At 41.7% G+C, this 16274-nt stretch overlaps 1 long non-coding RNA gene across 5 annotated transcripts in view; it reads right to left on the bottom strand.

The window, feature by feature from the left end:
* LOC121919541 overlaps positions 1-13212 on the bottom strand; it is a 92986-nt gene extending 79774 nt beyond the window's left edge. For all 5 annotated transcript variants that reach the window (XR_006101502.1, XR_006101501.1, XR_006101499.1 and 2 more), the window contains exon 1: positions 13094-13212. This is a non-coding gene — a long non-coding RNA (uncharacterized LOC121919541). The remainder of the gene's footprint in view (positions 1-13093) is intronic.
* Positions 13213-16274: the final 3062 nt, after the last annotated feature.

Below are 16274 nucleotides of genomic sequence, written 5' to 3'. Positions count from 1 at the left end.
TAAATCAATAACACATGCCCCATTTTGTAGAGATACTAGCATTTATCAAGACAGCTGTCTAGCTTTGGGGGGCTTTCTGACCTGAGGAAGCTGCAGCACTTCCTCTGGCACACTTCAACTTGTCATAATAAACATTCTTTAACTGGACTTTAACAAACCTCTGTTCCTATTGTGCTCATCCCAGGCACATAACTGCCAGATGAAATGATGACAGTGGGAATTAATAAGCAGTTTTACTTCCTTACATTCATTGTTGGAGTTACTGAGTTGCCATGGCTGGGCAAATGTTTATCCGGAACACTCTTCAGTTATGAATCATCAAAAAGACGTTTCTGTCCAAAGCAGCCTAAACACATTCTTTCCAAGCAAACCTCGGGATTATAAAAAGAAATTCTGAAGAAAAGGAGATACAAAACATATACTCACTGGCCAGAAAGTAATGTTGTAAGGTGTTGCTTACACTGCAGATAGCTGTGTACTAAATTTGGAACAGAGAAATGGAGGAGAGACAGAGTGGCGTAGAAGTTTGAGCTTTGGACTGAATGGAGACCAGGATTTGACTCCCCATTCAGCCATGGAAACCTGATGATAGGTAAGAAATTAAGCCCTAGTGAGCAGTGCTATCTCTAGGGTCAGTGTCACCCAGTGCTGTAACTCATGGTGCCACCCTCTCACTGACCTCCCATTTCACACCGTTCAGAATCCTTAGTCATGATTTTTTGCACTAACGTTACTCATAAATCATAATTCCCATATACCACTGAGTCTAATGCTAATGGTTGTGACATAAACAACTAGAAAAATTCAAATTAGACCTTCAAATGACAATATCATATGCACAACCTAAATGCATTTACCTATACATAGTGAAGATTTGTTTAAAATATGATGTTTTTTTAAAGAAAATTGAAAAAGAATAAAAAATTCATTTTAAAAAATAAAATTTTGAAAATTAAAATTTTAATTTAAAAAAATCCTGGAGCCTCTCCTTTCTCCTCCAACTGACCTTCACCACACTCCCACCATCTCTTAAAACATTTTAAAGGGCAGCAGGTGAATGCCACAACCCTTTTCTGACCAAAGGTAGGTGTCTAAGAAGCAGTGGTGTCACCACCATCCCTTAGGAGGTCACCTGGTGTGGTCTGCACCCTCTTAATGATGCCACTGCTAGTGAGAACAGATGGCACATTTGGTGTGGTGTCTACTGGGACAGATGATGGCTCCAAAATATACTGGTGCAGGAGTATCTTATCTTGTTTGTACATTCTAAGAAGCTATACGGCACCGGCTTCTTAAAGCTTTTCTTGTTCTTTCAAAAGTGCCCTTGGGTGTAAAACTTGCAATCCAATGGAAGCTGATTTTTCTCTGGGAATAATCTGCATTGCCTCAGCTTTATATTTGATGTGCCTTTTGGGTCAGGGAAAAACAAGCTAGCTTGTTTAGAAATCCCTTTTTTATAAGTATAGCTAGGGGAGCTGAACAATGGAAATAAAATACAGCAGACTGAAATGTTGAGAAAGCATATGAGAAATTAATTCTGACTTTGGTCCCTTCCCCACCTTCAAAGTCTACACCATGTTACGAAGCCCAAACATGTCCTAAAGGAAGGATTTTGTGTTTTTGGTTTGTGCCACTGCTTGCACTTGCCTGCCTACTTATGATAAGCTGGTGAAATTCCTATTCCCTTAGGGTACTCGTTGCTCATTGCTCAAGACTGAAAGACAACCAGCCAAAAATGGTGTAAGCCACCAAACATGAACAAACTTGAGCAAGCCTGTCATGGCTACTTGGGAACATCAAAGATGTAGGTTAAGTATGAAGCAGACCAGATTTTGGCCAATACAGTGGTACCTCGGGATACGAAATACCCAGGTTACGAAATTTTCGGGATACGAAAAAATCCCATAGGAAATCATTGTTCCGGGTTACGAATGTTTTTTCGGGATACGAAGAAAATTTTTGGTGCTTTTTTCGGCTTTTTCGCACGAAACGCGGCTTTTCCCCATTAGCGCCTATGGCAATTCGGCTTACGAAGGCTTTTCGGGTTACGAAAGCGGCCGCGGAACGAATTAATTTCGTAACCCGAGGCACCACTGTATAACTCACTCATTTTGTGACCTGCCATTGCATGATTTCTGGCACTGAAATTAAACAACCAAGAATATGGTATTTTGCTTTCTTTCTAGTCAACAACACAATGAAGGCAAATTAAAAGATAGCAAAAGCTAATCTCCAGAAATATAAGGCCCAAACAGATAGGCCAAAATAAAGCTGCTTCGTGTCACTTTGGAGACATGCTGTTTAAATGACACACATATCTTAAGAGGCCAGAAGCTGTGCCAAAGCTGCACTCCAACCATTAGGACTGAAGCGTGGCTTTGGTGCAGCTTCTGGACTCTTAGGATGTATGCATCATTTAAACAGCATACCTCCAAAGTGACCCAAAGCAGCTTTATTTTGGCCTGTCTGTTTGGGCCTATAATCTAAATTGCAGAACAAAGAAACACAGTTTTCAAGTTAACACTACTCTGTTTCCAATCCAAGTAATGAGATGTGCTACGTGTTATACCAACCAGATATAATTCTTTGTGGGACTGACATTCAAAATGCTTCTTAGGAGGTTGGAATTAACCATATCAGTGGCTCTTGTTGCTGGGATCAGAAGTACACCATCCTGTGCTTACTCCTGCAGCTGGTACTGGGACCCAGTCTCAGTCCAAACAGTGGGGCAACAGCATCTCTCAGTGCAGTTGCATTCACATCTTTTCCCTCTCCTCTGGTGTAAAGGATCCCCATAAGCCTTTAATCAGCCAGCATCCTAAAAGACAGCAGTAAAAGCTCTGCACAACTGTTCTGGCAGTAGCAAGGGACTGCATGAGGTAGCAGGTTGGTTCAGATGCTAAATGTTGAGCTGGAGGCTCCTTGTTTTAATTTATAATCCTTTCAACAACCTCCCATATTACAAATAGGAATATGAAAGAGAGCAGTTTGCCTATACCTCACCTGTGAGTTTATGGCAGTGACAAGATTCATATGCAGGGCTAGTTCCTATTGAAAAATCAGCCTCTTAGAGTTCAGTCCTAACTCAAAGATGTATTGGATGTAGGGATGTTAGGAATAGACATTGTGCTAGCTGAAATGGCCTTCTCTTGGCTGAACTGCCCTTTTGCCAGCATAACCCTCTTCTTAGAGATACACTGGCAGAAGGATCTGTTGGTATAACTGTTCTGCTGGCTGACATCAAGCTGCAGGAAAACTAAAAAGGGGGTGGAGAAGATGCAGAGCAAGGGAGGTGCAAAGTTATGCAAGATCCAACCCTCTGCCTGACCACAGATGCAGCCATAATGCTGACACAAACTGAGGCCAGGGTTTTTGGCTTCAATGCAGCTTTAGCTGGCCTTCAGCCATCTCAGTGAGCTAGGATTGCATTGTTAGCCACTGTGCTATAGAAGTGTACCATCCTTAGATGTAACTGTATATACATCTTGGGGGGGGGGGAACTCCCTTATAATAGGGGATTACTCCTCGGTAGATATCTTTATATTGTCATGCCTGTTAATCAGCAACTTATGTCATCATTTGTGTATAATTGTTTGAAATAAGAGCTACTCCCAAGAAAATGCTTAAAGTTTTCTTAATGCTGCAGATCAACTGATACTGATAGTCCAGCAACCTTCTTTCAGTCTGGCCGGCAGGCAAACAGTGACAAGGTTTATTGTGGTGGGTTGCAATGCATGATGAAATAAGCTAAATTCAGTCAGAACTTAGAAATGTTATGTTTGGAGGCGGATGAGTTTTTTTGGATCTCACAATCCCCATTCTCAGAATGGTAGCTCCAAAAAATAACATTCTTAATTTCAAGTTCATAATGACTGATAACTGATCATGATGTACACCTGGAGATTGGTGGGGGAGCAGAGAGGAGAGCAAATGGTGGATTTAATCAGTAAATATAGTACATTCTGAATGTTTCTTTTTTGGCAACAGAGGTCTATTTTGGGTACTTTGATACCTAAAGTCCAGAAAAGTCATAGGCTGTCAAAACTAGCCTAAGAAAAATTAAACGGTGTTATCTTACAAGCAGTCCTCACCCTTGGTACACACTTGCTTCCTTTTTCACTACACTAAAAGGAGCAAGGGACTGCTAGGTTTTAGAGCTAAATTTGACTTCCTCATCAAAATGGAGCTATTGTGAAATGTAGGGTGGGGCTGGATGGCTGTTTAATGATTAACTTGTTCAAAGAAAAACCCTCTTGTACACATTCTATCCACTGTAACCTGCTTATGTTTTACTTTTCAGAGAAATTGTGAAATTATGAAGAATGACTTCACTTTTCACTGCTAAGGGTGAAACTCACTGTTCTTAAATATGGAGAGGGAATGTCTTTTGGTGTCTTGCTCTCAGTTCTGTCCAGAGATCAGAATAAGTAAGTGGAAATTTGAACAGTTCATTACCTCAAACTAAACCTCACCAACCCAAACCACATTACTTCAGGCTATTGACAGTCTGTGCATTCTGCTCTTTGAAGTGCCTGCCACAATAGAACCAGCTTAACGTTGTTGGTGGTTTTTTAAAAAGCAAAATGAGCTCTCAAACAGGTTGCCCTCAAGAATCCCATTCATAAAACTTGAGACACAATTCAGAAAGGCACATTCCACCCATGCCTCTGCCTTAGACTGAAAGAGACCCTTCCTCATAAAGATTTCCCACGCCTCTTTTAATTTCCTCATAAAGTGTCAGGCTGAGACATTCACTTGATATGGTTCATTTGATTAACCTTTTAAAACGTAAGCATGATAAATCTGGGAGCATGCTGAAAATCATTTAATTTTTTTTTATTACAATCTCTTACACTAACACTGACCCAAGTGTTTGTTTGTCTGCTGGATTTTTATCCGGTCTTTCTCCCAGAATGGGATTCAAGGTGGCTTTATTTAAAAGTTAGTGTGTGCAATATCTGTCAAGCTCAAGATCGCTGAAATTTTCTGATTACCACTGCAGTCCCTTTTCCCAATATATATCTGTATCAGACTGCAAGAGGTTTCCCCCTTGCATGAAATGTTGTGTGCATTTTGTGTGCATTATTAATGTATGGATTTTGGTGTGCATTTGAGTAAAGTGTGTTTCTGTGTGTTCTTCAAAAGTACATTTTTCCAGAAAGAAAGAAAAAAAAAAGAATCAAGCACAAATTGCACTGCAAGTTCACGAATGCATCTGAATGCAAATTGTGTATGGACCTATATTCAGTTTCAGATGGGGCATCCAAGTATTTCCATATCAGTGATGTGATCAAGCCACTTTTGAGTTATATTCCAGACTTTAGAAGAGCGGTCCAAGCTTCTGGATCTAGAGCACATTCATGGCACAACCGATAGAGAAACCTCTGGCCAACTTTGGTTCTAAGAGATGTAAACTGGCTGTAAAATGTGAATCAAACAAATGTCCTACATACAGAAATAGTGGGCACCAACTTAGAAAGAACAGTACCTTTCTACAGATGGGAAATTATGTATCTTTTTACATTAGGCCTGTTCTCACTATACAGTTAGAGTACTGTGATCCCACATTAACTGCCATGACTACATCTTATGAAATATTAGGATCTGTAGTTTTATGAGGCACTAGTGATGGTGTGTTCAAGTCTTTTACTCCAGCTCTCAAGTCATGTCTCAGGTCTCTACTTTCAAGTTTCAAGCTGAGTCTCAAGTCTTTGCAAGATACTTTCAAGTCAAGTCTTAAGTTGAATCTCAAGTCTGGAAGCCAACTTTAACAGTAAAAAAGACCCTAGATGGGGCATGTTTCTCAGAGCAAACACGCTAGGCAATGGGCTTGAGACCTCACTGCACTGCTCATCAAAGGAGACTTCTGTAGCTTTTCAAAAGATTTAGAAGGATCTTTCCACCTCAGATTCATTGCCTAATGCATTTGCTTTTCTCCTCTAAGAAATGTGCCCCATGCTCTGGGGGTGCGTCTTGCCTCCTGCTCAAAGCAAATGACACCAGCAGGTTGGTTACTAAAAATGTACGAGTCACAAGTCGAGTCAAGTCAGTGCATCATTTATTGCCAAGCTGAGCCTGTCAGATCATTGAAGCAACTTGAATTCAAGTCAAGCCCAAGTCAATTGGCTGGAGTTTACATCACTGGGCACTAGAGCTTTCTGACTGAGAAAGATAAAAGCCCTTCCCTAAACTGCATATTCCAGGATTTCATAGTGTTGCCATGGTAGTTAATGTGGGATTACAGCACTATATTTGTGTAGTATAAATTTTCCATGGTATCGGCTGAAATAAAGATATGCATCAGAAAAACAAGGTCAGTGGGCTTTTTTTCTCTTCAGAATTATTGTTTGCAATGTAAATGTAATCATTCAGAGTTATCCATACTGGCATTCTTAAGATCCATCTTTAGTAAATCTTTTCTCGAACCATTCTTGTCACACTTCATCTGCCTCTCTGTTGCCAAGGGGATCTTGTAGCACTTTGAGACTGATAGAAAGTAGCTTTTATATACTAGGAACTTTATCGCATGAGGCTGCCAAAGCAAAATAACAGCAGAGTAGTAGAGCCTGTGGCTGTACCTTATATCACATGGAATGTCTGTTCTGTAGCTGCTTCATCTCCATCTGTTCCCTGATCTGTTTTATTGATGGGCAAAAGCCATCAACACCTCCCAATCACCCTGCTTTTTCCCTATTGATTTCTTCTACTGTAGTTCTGATATGTAGGCAGTGATGTGGTGCGAGTGGATGTGATGGTAATAATGTGCCTCTCCTTTTCTCCTTCACTATTCCCAAGCAGGCTGTTCTTTCTTTCTTTCTTTCTTTCTTTCTTATCCTTTTTTATTTCTTTTTTTAAGGAGCCCTGGTGGCACAGTGGTTAAATGCAGATACTGCAGCCATCCACAGCCATGAGGTTGTGAGTTCGATCCCAGACAGGGCTCTAGGGTCCACTCAGCCTGGCATCTTTCCTCAACAAGTACCCAGTTTATTGGGGCAATTAGCTTGCCTATTGTAAACTGCTTAGGGAGTGCTTAAGTACACAGATAAGTGGTATAGAAATGTACTCGTTATTGCCATTGCTATTTTTTCTTTACTTTTTCTTCTTTAGTTAATTGCTGCGACTGCCAATTCAAAATAGTTTATATATATATATATATATATATATACACACACACACACACACACACACACACATACACATACATACATACATACATACATACATACATATATATACACACACACTAAAAATAAAAAGGGCATGTTGGGAAGGGCATAGGGCAGAAAAGGGGGGTTATAAAGGCTGATGTGTAGAAGAAAGAGCCCAGGCCTATAGCAGTACCATGGCACTTTTGACGAGCTGTGTGAAAATTACTGTCCTCAAACTGGTATGTTTGCTAGCATGATTGTGGTATCTTTGCAGTCTGGTGTGATAAAGTTCTAAGTCCACTTTATCTCATACATTGGATCTCTCTTGCTAAATATCCCAAAGTTCACAGTGTCCCCTCTACCAATTGACAGTCCCTAAACTTAATTACTTATCTTATTCATTCTGTGTTTTTAACAGCTCCTGGCATACTTTTAGCATTGTATAAATAGAAACAGGGTATGGATATGCAGTATGATTAAACCATTTATGGACCAGGAGTGTGCAGGCAGTTTAAATTACAATAAATGCTCCTTTGGGCTGGCTCAGCTGCTAATAACCAACTATCCTCCTCCCTGGACACATGAGACTGAGCACCAGTGTGTTTGTTGACAACTAGTTGGTTTAATAACTGGCAAGCTGAGAGGAGAGTGTTCTGTTCTAGAACAGGACTCCCCAAGACTTTGTTTGGTTTCAAACAGTGACACATGTTACTGTTTCTAGAGAAGGATTATTGCTGGTAAATGATGGAGCAGATGGTATGCAGCAGAAAAGCACTCCAGTCCTTTTGCTGATGGGGGCCAGGCCGATGGAAGATAGACTCCAAAGGGGTCTATTGTTCAGAAGTAAAGAAAATCAAAGTGTGCAAACATGCCTTATCTTTCTTCCCCTTGAGAGCTGTCCAGGTAGGTTAGCAATACAGGAAAAATTTGTTCCCCCAGTCCTTTCCCAGCCTCAAACTGGGAAAATTTCAGTCCTGTAAAAATATTTCTGCTGAACTCACTAATACTGGGCAGCTGTTAACGTTTGATGCCATGATACTAACAAGGACTCTAAAACCCATTGCTTGAAGGCAGAGGCATAACTCATTACAGCGAGCAGGAGTCCCAGCACAAGTAGAGTCCTACCATCTCACAGGGTTCTACTTTCTGCTTTACACCAGCCAATCCTTTCTATCAGCCTTTCTGGATGTGGGGACATACACATCCTGCCAGCAGAACTATTGCTTTATACAAAGTGATACATACGTCCCACTTGTGAAACTAGCCAAACTGGTTTGGAGGGTCCCTTGCTTTAGTGAAATAGTAGTGGGCTCAGTTTTCTCCCATTAACCAGTTGGCTGCTCTCTGGATAGTTTGGGATTTCAAATTAGGATGCTGGATAAAGACTGTTCATCCTGGAAACCATTCCACAGAGTCTGTGATAGAAGCACCTTCCTAGTGCTCACCCTCATTTCTCGCCCTATTTCCTGAGTACAAGGTGAATTTTGTTCCTTTCTTACTTCTTTCTGAAGAACTGAAAATGGTTAGTGCTTTCTTTGTTAATATGCTCCATTCTTAGAATTTCTCCTCAAATTACTTCCCCTTTAAGTTTTATCCTTTTCCTGAAATGATTTTACTAGTAATGGGACAGGAAGCTACAGAATATTAGATTGCACCAATTATGCCAACTAGAGTGGATCTTTCTTTTCTGACTTCTCCTGTAATGCTCAATTTTGTATTCAATGGGAAGAAGCCAACTAATCTTCCCTCTGCCCAGGGGAGGTTTCTATCGGTGGATTCTGACTCCATCAAATCTGCACCTCCTGAACAGTCAGATTCCATATTCTGGAAAGTTGGATTCCTTGAGCAACAACATTTTCAGTGCTTCACCATTAAGGCAAAAGTGAACAAAGAGCACTTGTTTCATATGTTTGCCCATCTAATTTATTATTAACTAGTGTTGACTTTAATAACTAGCATCATCTTCTGTTACTCCTGAAACTGGCTTCAGGATGGTAAGGTTGACAAATCTTTAGAGGTTTCTTCTGTGTGCGCACACACACATGTGTGCAAATTTAGGGCTTTTGCCTGCCAAATGAGGGGATGAAATCCAGTGTAATGGAGAAGAATTCAGTAGTGGTGCTGGAGCTAGAGGACAGGTCTAGAAGCTCCTATAGAGAGTGTGGCATCTGTTTTGGTAAAACATGACAGTGGATTGTGGATTGAACAGCAAAGGCTCTAAAGAAGTGAAGCAGAAAATCAGTCTGCCACCTTTGATTCTCACCCTGACAGTTTCTCCCTTGTCCCTAAGCATGGAGGAGGAGAAAGGGAATAATGGAAGCTTGGAACCTTACATCCTGGCAATCTTTGCTGATGAGCAGGCTGACATGGGTTAGCTAGGATGGACAGAAGAAGGCTTCAAATCATTGAACATGTGCTAATGGCACGGTACAGACTGTCCCAAAAGGGCGGCCTGCAGCCATCCCTGTTTGCGCTGGATTGGGGCCAAGGCAGCCTCACTGGCAGCCCCTGCGACCCCAATCTGGCGTTTTTCCAGGCCAAAGAGAAGTGGCAAAATGCCACTTCTCTTTGGCCTGGAAAAAGGATGCCCTGGCGTCTTAGGTGCCAAGTGCACCCCCACGAGGCCAGCATTACAAAGGGGAAAGGGGTGGCCCTTTTCCCCTCTGCATCGTTGGCACGGCTGTTTGGTTGCTGTGCCAATGATGCGTGTGCCGAAAAGGAGCTCTGTTTCAGAGCTCTTTTCTGCGGTACCGCCAGGCCACCATAAGTGGCCTGGGGTGGTGCAGAGACATCACACCAGCACTGTGCTGTTTGGACATGATACATGCATGACATCACAATGGCGGCATCCGTATGAACGGGACGCCACCATTATAGTGCTGCCGCGCCGTGCTAGGTTTAGGGACCACGCAGTTGCCGCACGGTCCCTAACCCTAAAATCAGCACCAGCATGGCACAAAAGGGCAGTCTGTACTGCACCAATATTACATAAATCTAGCACATCACATTATAATCCATCACATCATAATTATACATCTGAGATGAAGGGGTTGGCCTGAAGACTTCCTGGTTCAGGTCTAAGGCTAAAATAAAGTACTCTTGGCTTTGAAAGATAACCTAGTGAGACACTTCTCGAGAATTGTATAGAGGCTGCTCTAAGTTCTTTGGAAGAAGAGCAGAGTGTAAATATTCCCAATTACATCTTATGACACTCTTCTTTTAAAAATGACTACACAAAGGGGAAAAAATAAGAAGGATTGTTTTACAGTAGGAGTTGTTTTACAGTACCTATTGGGATTTAATTCACACCGTATTCATCATACTGTTGTCTCCACAGCATTTGATTGAGATGTATTTATGAATAATTTTTACACAGAAGCCAAAAAAAACCCCCCAAAACCCTGAATTCTTTTCCTGATTTCTTAGGAGCAAAGCTCCACTTTAAAAGAAAAGGTTGTTCCCAGTACATATGTGTGTGATTGTGCAAGGCACACTAGCATGCTTTGCTGATATTATTTGCTGTCAAGACGATTTTGACTTATGGGGACCCTATGAATGATGAACCTCCAGAATCCTTAGTTATCAATAGTCGTGCTCAGATCCTGCAAACTCAGAGCCATGGCATTTTTGATTGAATCAATCCATCTGTAGTGTGGAATCTCTCTTTTCCTACTGCCTTCAACTTTACCAAGCATTATCATCTTTTTCAGTAAGTCACGTCATTTCATAATATATCCAAAGTATGACAGATCCATTTTAGTCATCTTTGCTTCTAATGAGAGTTCATGCTTGATTTGACCATTCATCTCTTTCGCAATCAGCAATATCCACAGAACTCTTCTCTACCAACACATTTCAAATGAGTTTATTTTTTCCCCTCTCAGCTTTCTTTGCTGTCCAGCTTTCACAACCATACACAGAAATTGGAGTTACTTACTCATAATGAGTCAAAGTTCCTACACAAACTGGGCTTTTTATGTCATGCAAAAAAAGTCCAGTTTTTTACCTTGGCAGATGTCCCTCTCGTATAAAAGGGTTTCAACATCTTTGGCATAACTACAAGGAGAAATCATGTGCTGTAGAAAGAAATCAATCTGTGAACCCAGAAACTGTTTAGGTAAACTTGGAAAAAAATGTAATAGGTGGCAGAGCCTAGATGAGTGAATCTGATAGGCCTGGTTTTAAAATTATCCTGATGTGGTTATTGCTAGAAAATCATTGGTAATAGTTAGGTGGTAAACAAAACAAAAAAAAATTGTCACCTGGCAAAGTAATCTGAATAAGCAGAGCAAGTTTTAACTGTTTCTATGTGTTGTCTTCATCCAAAGACCTAGTAGATTGCACTTTCCAGCATGAAAACACCTTTTCTGTGTAGGAATCTACACCTCGAGCAATGTGCCCCCCTCCTCACTATATGGAATCTGGGTATTAGCTGGATGATCCATTTAAACAAGATGCTTTCTTGAGAACAAAATCCCATTAAAAAACAAACAAAAAGGATTTAGCTCAGCAAGAAAGCAAAGATAAAAAGGGCATTATGTTTGCTCAAGACATCCCCCCATTGAAAGCTTGACATGAAATTCAGGTCAGAGAGGGTGCACCCAGAAGAGACAACAGGCTTGTATCTCTCTCCAGTAATGTGAGAGGAAATGAAGGGAGCAGTATTTTCCCCACTTTAATGAGACGGCCACACTCATGCGTAAAATAGTCACAATTCCAAACCATGTGCCACTTTCCAAAGATTCACAATACAACTTTCCATTTTCTTGGAATTCCTCACTATAGGAACAGCCAATACCACCCAGGAATAAATGTTTAAAATTTACTGCCACAAGACTTGGCCATCTGTCAGGGATGCTTTGATTTGGATTTCCTGCATGGCAGGGGGTTGGACTGGATGGCCCTAGTGGTCTCTTCCAACTCTACGATTCTATGATTCTATAAGACTTCACTTTTTTTCTTGCTGCTTTTTCACTTTTCTTTTCTCTTCTCTTCTTTCTTTTTACAGAATGCTTTTTGGAAACAAACCCTTTCTGTCTGATGAAATCTTTCTAAAATTCTGTGCTTCAAACAATTTAAAATAAAATGCATAAAATAAAATTCTCTGAATAAGAACTATATACAAATATATACAACAAAATATTCAGTAATGACCGGCATCTTGGTCACTGGATTTGACCCAATCCTTATGAGTGTGCCAGTATATGTCTTAAAAATATTGCATAAAGAGAAATATGTTTGGAACCGATCGGTGTATGGATGCAATAATAATAGGAGTTACAATAATAAAGGGGAAAGATGGCGGGGGGGGGGGGGTTATCACTGTATTGCCAGAGATAGTTTTAAGGCCAGATTGTGAATGTAAGCAAAAGGTATCTAAGCTTAAGAGCAGCTGCAAGGGGTGAGGAGGAACCTATAGAAGATGCTTTCATTTCCAAAACTTCAGATTCTGCAGCTCCAGGCTAACAACATGTCACTACCTATCCTTTTCCTAATCCCAGATCTGTGGGAACTAATTGTTCCTGCTCAGTGGTGAGGTCAGTAAGGTGCTGAGATCAATGGGAATTTCCTTCACTGCATCCTCGCCCTTCATTTTATCCTGACATGGTCTAGTCGTTGCTCATGCCAGCTAGTGAAAATGAATTCAGTGTTTAGCTCTAGTGACTGGCAGGGGCTTTGAAAGAGGGGGCAGAAACAAAAGTGTCAAAGATAAAGGACCTTTATAAAAAGCCATATTACAAGTACTTAGGCAACCCTCATTGCCAATGTGGCCAGTAAAGCCTGAGGGCCTTTTCCAATTGCACAGAGCACGCTAGGAAACCCTTTTCTTGTAAGAACTGCATTGACTTGGAGTAACCTTATAGAGACTGCAGGACAGCTATCAATAGATTAGAAGCCACAGAGAGATGGGTCAGAATCACAGGTGGATGGGGCTGCCTACTTACCTCTCTGTCTCTGAGCCTTTTTGGCTCCTCTTCCATCCCTCTCTCCTTTTCAGTCCCTCTTTCTCATTTCTTCCTCTGCCTTTGCTACTCTCACAAACCACTTTTGTCAGAGGTCTCTCACACACCTTATGAAATTAGGCTGAAAACCACTTGAACATGAGCCAAATTTCACATGCAGACCAAGTTACACATGTTGCTCAGCCTAGGTACAAAGGGCAAGAAATAGCATACTACAATCTGAACAGTATTTGGGACTTCTTGTTTCTTTGAGTATTATTGTTATGATTCAAGAGCTGGACAGAGTTTTTAGTAGCACTCTTGAATGGACTCTAATGCAGCATGTTCACAACCAAATGTCTGACAACAGAATCAAGGACCTATTTTAAGGATTCTAGGTACCTAGACTTAAGTACCTATTTCCTATTAGCTGTGGTGAACAGTGGGACCTTGATATCCACTGAGATTTAGTTCCAGGACTGTGTGTGGATACCAAAATCCACGGATGCTCAAGTCCCATTAAATACATTGGGGTAGTAAAATGATGCCCCTTATAGAAAATGGCACAATCAAGGTTTGCTTTTTGGAATTTATATATTATGAAAATATTTTCAAGCCATGGATGGTTGAATCCATGGATAAAGAATTCATGGATATGGAGAGCCAAGTGTATTAACAATAGTAAGTTTTTGACACCACATACCATCCTATTATCTCTTTGCAGTTGATTCAGAGTAGACCTTAAATCAACATCTATTTGATCTGTTAAACCCATTGACAGAAAAGGGTACTAATGGCCGCCATGCTCTGTTTCTGTGACTTATTATAGATCTGTATCAGCACAGTTGGAAGGACTGGAAGACTTAGGTAGAAAACTAGATAAGATCCTCAACTGTAAAGCTGTATCACTGAATACTGAAGGCAGGATCATGCATGCCATAGTGTTTCTGATTTCTGTGTATATGTGTGAAAGCTAGGCAGTGAAGAAAGCTAACTAGAAAACAATTCATTTGAAATGTCGTGCTGGAGGAGATCCCTACAGATACCATAGGCCACTAAAAAGGCACATCAGTGAATCTGAGAACAAATGAAGCTCACTAGAAAGCAAAATGGCTGAAGCTTTTGTACTTTGGGCGTATCATGAGACAACATGGTTCACTGGAAAATACAATAATAATGGGGAAAGTTGAATGCAATAGGAAAAGAGGAATATCACATTATAAGTGGATTGATTCAATCCAAAAGTAACCATAATCTTGAGTTTCAAGACCATAGCAAGTTTGCCATTGGGCCTCCCTAAAGGAACTGAACCCTCCCCACAAGGCATCTGACTCATCCTGGCCTCCGAGGGGAGAGAGGGTGGGCCAATGCCATCAGGCCTATCTTAAGACAGAGCCCTCCATCTGTCCATCTGCCTTGGTCCAGGCCTCGAGGAGAGAAGAATCAGGACCTGATCGCCTTTCCCCCTAGGGTTGCCATAGCACCAGACTCAAAACCGGGAAAAATGTAGGACAAAATTTTCTAATGTAGGACACACAAAAATGTGTCCTACGTTTCAAAATATGTCTACATTTTACCTCGCGATCGCGGTGGAGAGCGGAGGCCAAGCGGCGAGGGAAAGCCTCCACTTAGGGGCTTTCCTCCCCACCTGGGCCCCACCGCGATCGGAGGCCAGGATCGGGGCCTCGCCTCGGTCCTGGCCCAGCGAGGCCAGGAAGGGGCGAGGACCCCCCGGCAAGCGCCGCGGCCTCGCCTCGTTCCTGGCCTCCGCGGAGGCCAGGAAGGAGGCGAGGAGCTGCAGGGAGCGGGGGAGGGTTGGCGCGGCTGCACCCAAGAGGCCGCCTCCCTGCCCTCCTCCGCCTCAGCCTCGCTGCCCTCCTTTTCCTCCGATCGACCATGCGCGGGGGAGGAGGAGGAGGGCAGCGAGGCCCCAGGTTGCCCAGCAACCCGCTGCAACCGGGCTTTTCCGGTTTTGGCTGCACCCGTGCCGTGACCGGGCAGGTGCAGCCAAACCCGGGAAAAACCCAGTTGCAACCGGGTTATGGCAACCCTCTCCCCCCCACCATTCCATTCTCCTTTTGTGTCGTGTCTTTTTAGATTCAAGCCTGAAGGCAAGGAACTGTCTAAAAGATTTTTGTACAGTGCTGTGAAAATTTACCAGCGCTATATAATAAAGCTTAATAATAATAAAATTGTTAATAATGTTCTCTTGGAGGTCTCTCCTTCACAAGCTCCCAAATTGAGACCAACTTGGCGTATATCAGAACAATAACAAAGAATTTATTGCTAGACAAAGTTTGATAGCCTATGAATCAAATACCACCCAAGAAATGCTGTTTTCTATTCATATAAGTTTTTCACATGGACCATATCACAGCAATACCTGTCTGAAGTTTTGTCTTTTTTTTTTTTTGCCTTGAACACATAATTATGTGGCTTCCATCCTCCCACTTCTCTTGCCACAGTCCCACAGTTTGGGACTCAAGCAGGCCATACAACATTTAAAAGAAACGTAGCTAAAATTCAAAGCATACAAAAATTAAACATGTAATTAAACTATCAAAAATTAAACCATTAAATAAATAAAACAATAAAAAAAAGAAACAACAAAATAGACAGTCATCATCACATTGTGCAAGACACATTCCCCTAAGCAAACAGTCCTCAAATTCCTGCCAAAACAAAAGGTCTTTATCTGCTTGTGGAAAGATACCAAGGAGGCTGCCAGTCCACCACTCTGGAGAATAGAGTTCCAGAGGGCCTCCCCACCAGAAGGGTCTCCCAGAAGATCTCAAAACATGGGCGATTTGTATGGGAATATGGTCCTGAGCCATATGGTCTATACAGTTCCTAATGGAATTGCTCTATTCCACTCTGCTAAGCAGCAAACGCTTAGTAGGCTGCAACTAGACTGCAGATAATCCAGTTTGACACTATTTAAGTGCTTTGGCTTAATGCTATGGAATTCTGGTAACTGTAGTTTTGTGAGACATTTAGCTTTCCCTGTCACTGAGTTCAGGGCCACAAACAAACTACAACTCACAGCTCCATACATTCAACCATGATAGTTAAAGTGGTACAAACTGGATTATTATGCAGTACGGATGCAGCCATAAACAGGCAAGTTGCTAAAGGCAGGGCCAAACAGTTTGGCACCAGATGTAAAACAAGAAAAACAGTACAC

Source organism: Sceloporus undulatus, chromosome 1, assembly GCF_019175285.1.
Source record: "Sceloporus undulatus isolate JIND9_A2432 ecotype Alabama chromosome 1, SceUnd_v1.1, whole genome shotgun sequence".
Classification (NCBI taxonomy): Eukaryota; Metazoa; Chordata; class Lepidosauria; order Squamata; family Phrynosomatidae; genus Sceloporus; species Sceloporus undulatus.
Note: the sequence above shows the minus strand (reverse complement) of the source record. Positions and strands in the feature narration are given on the sequence as shown.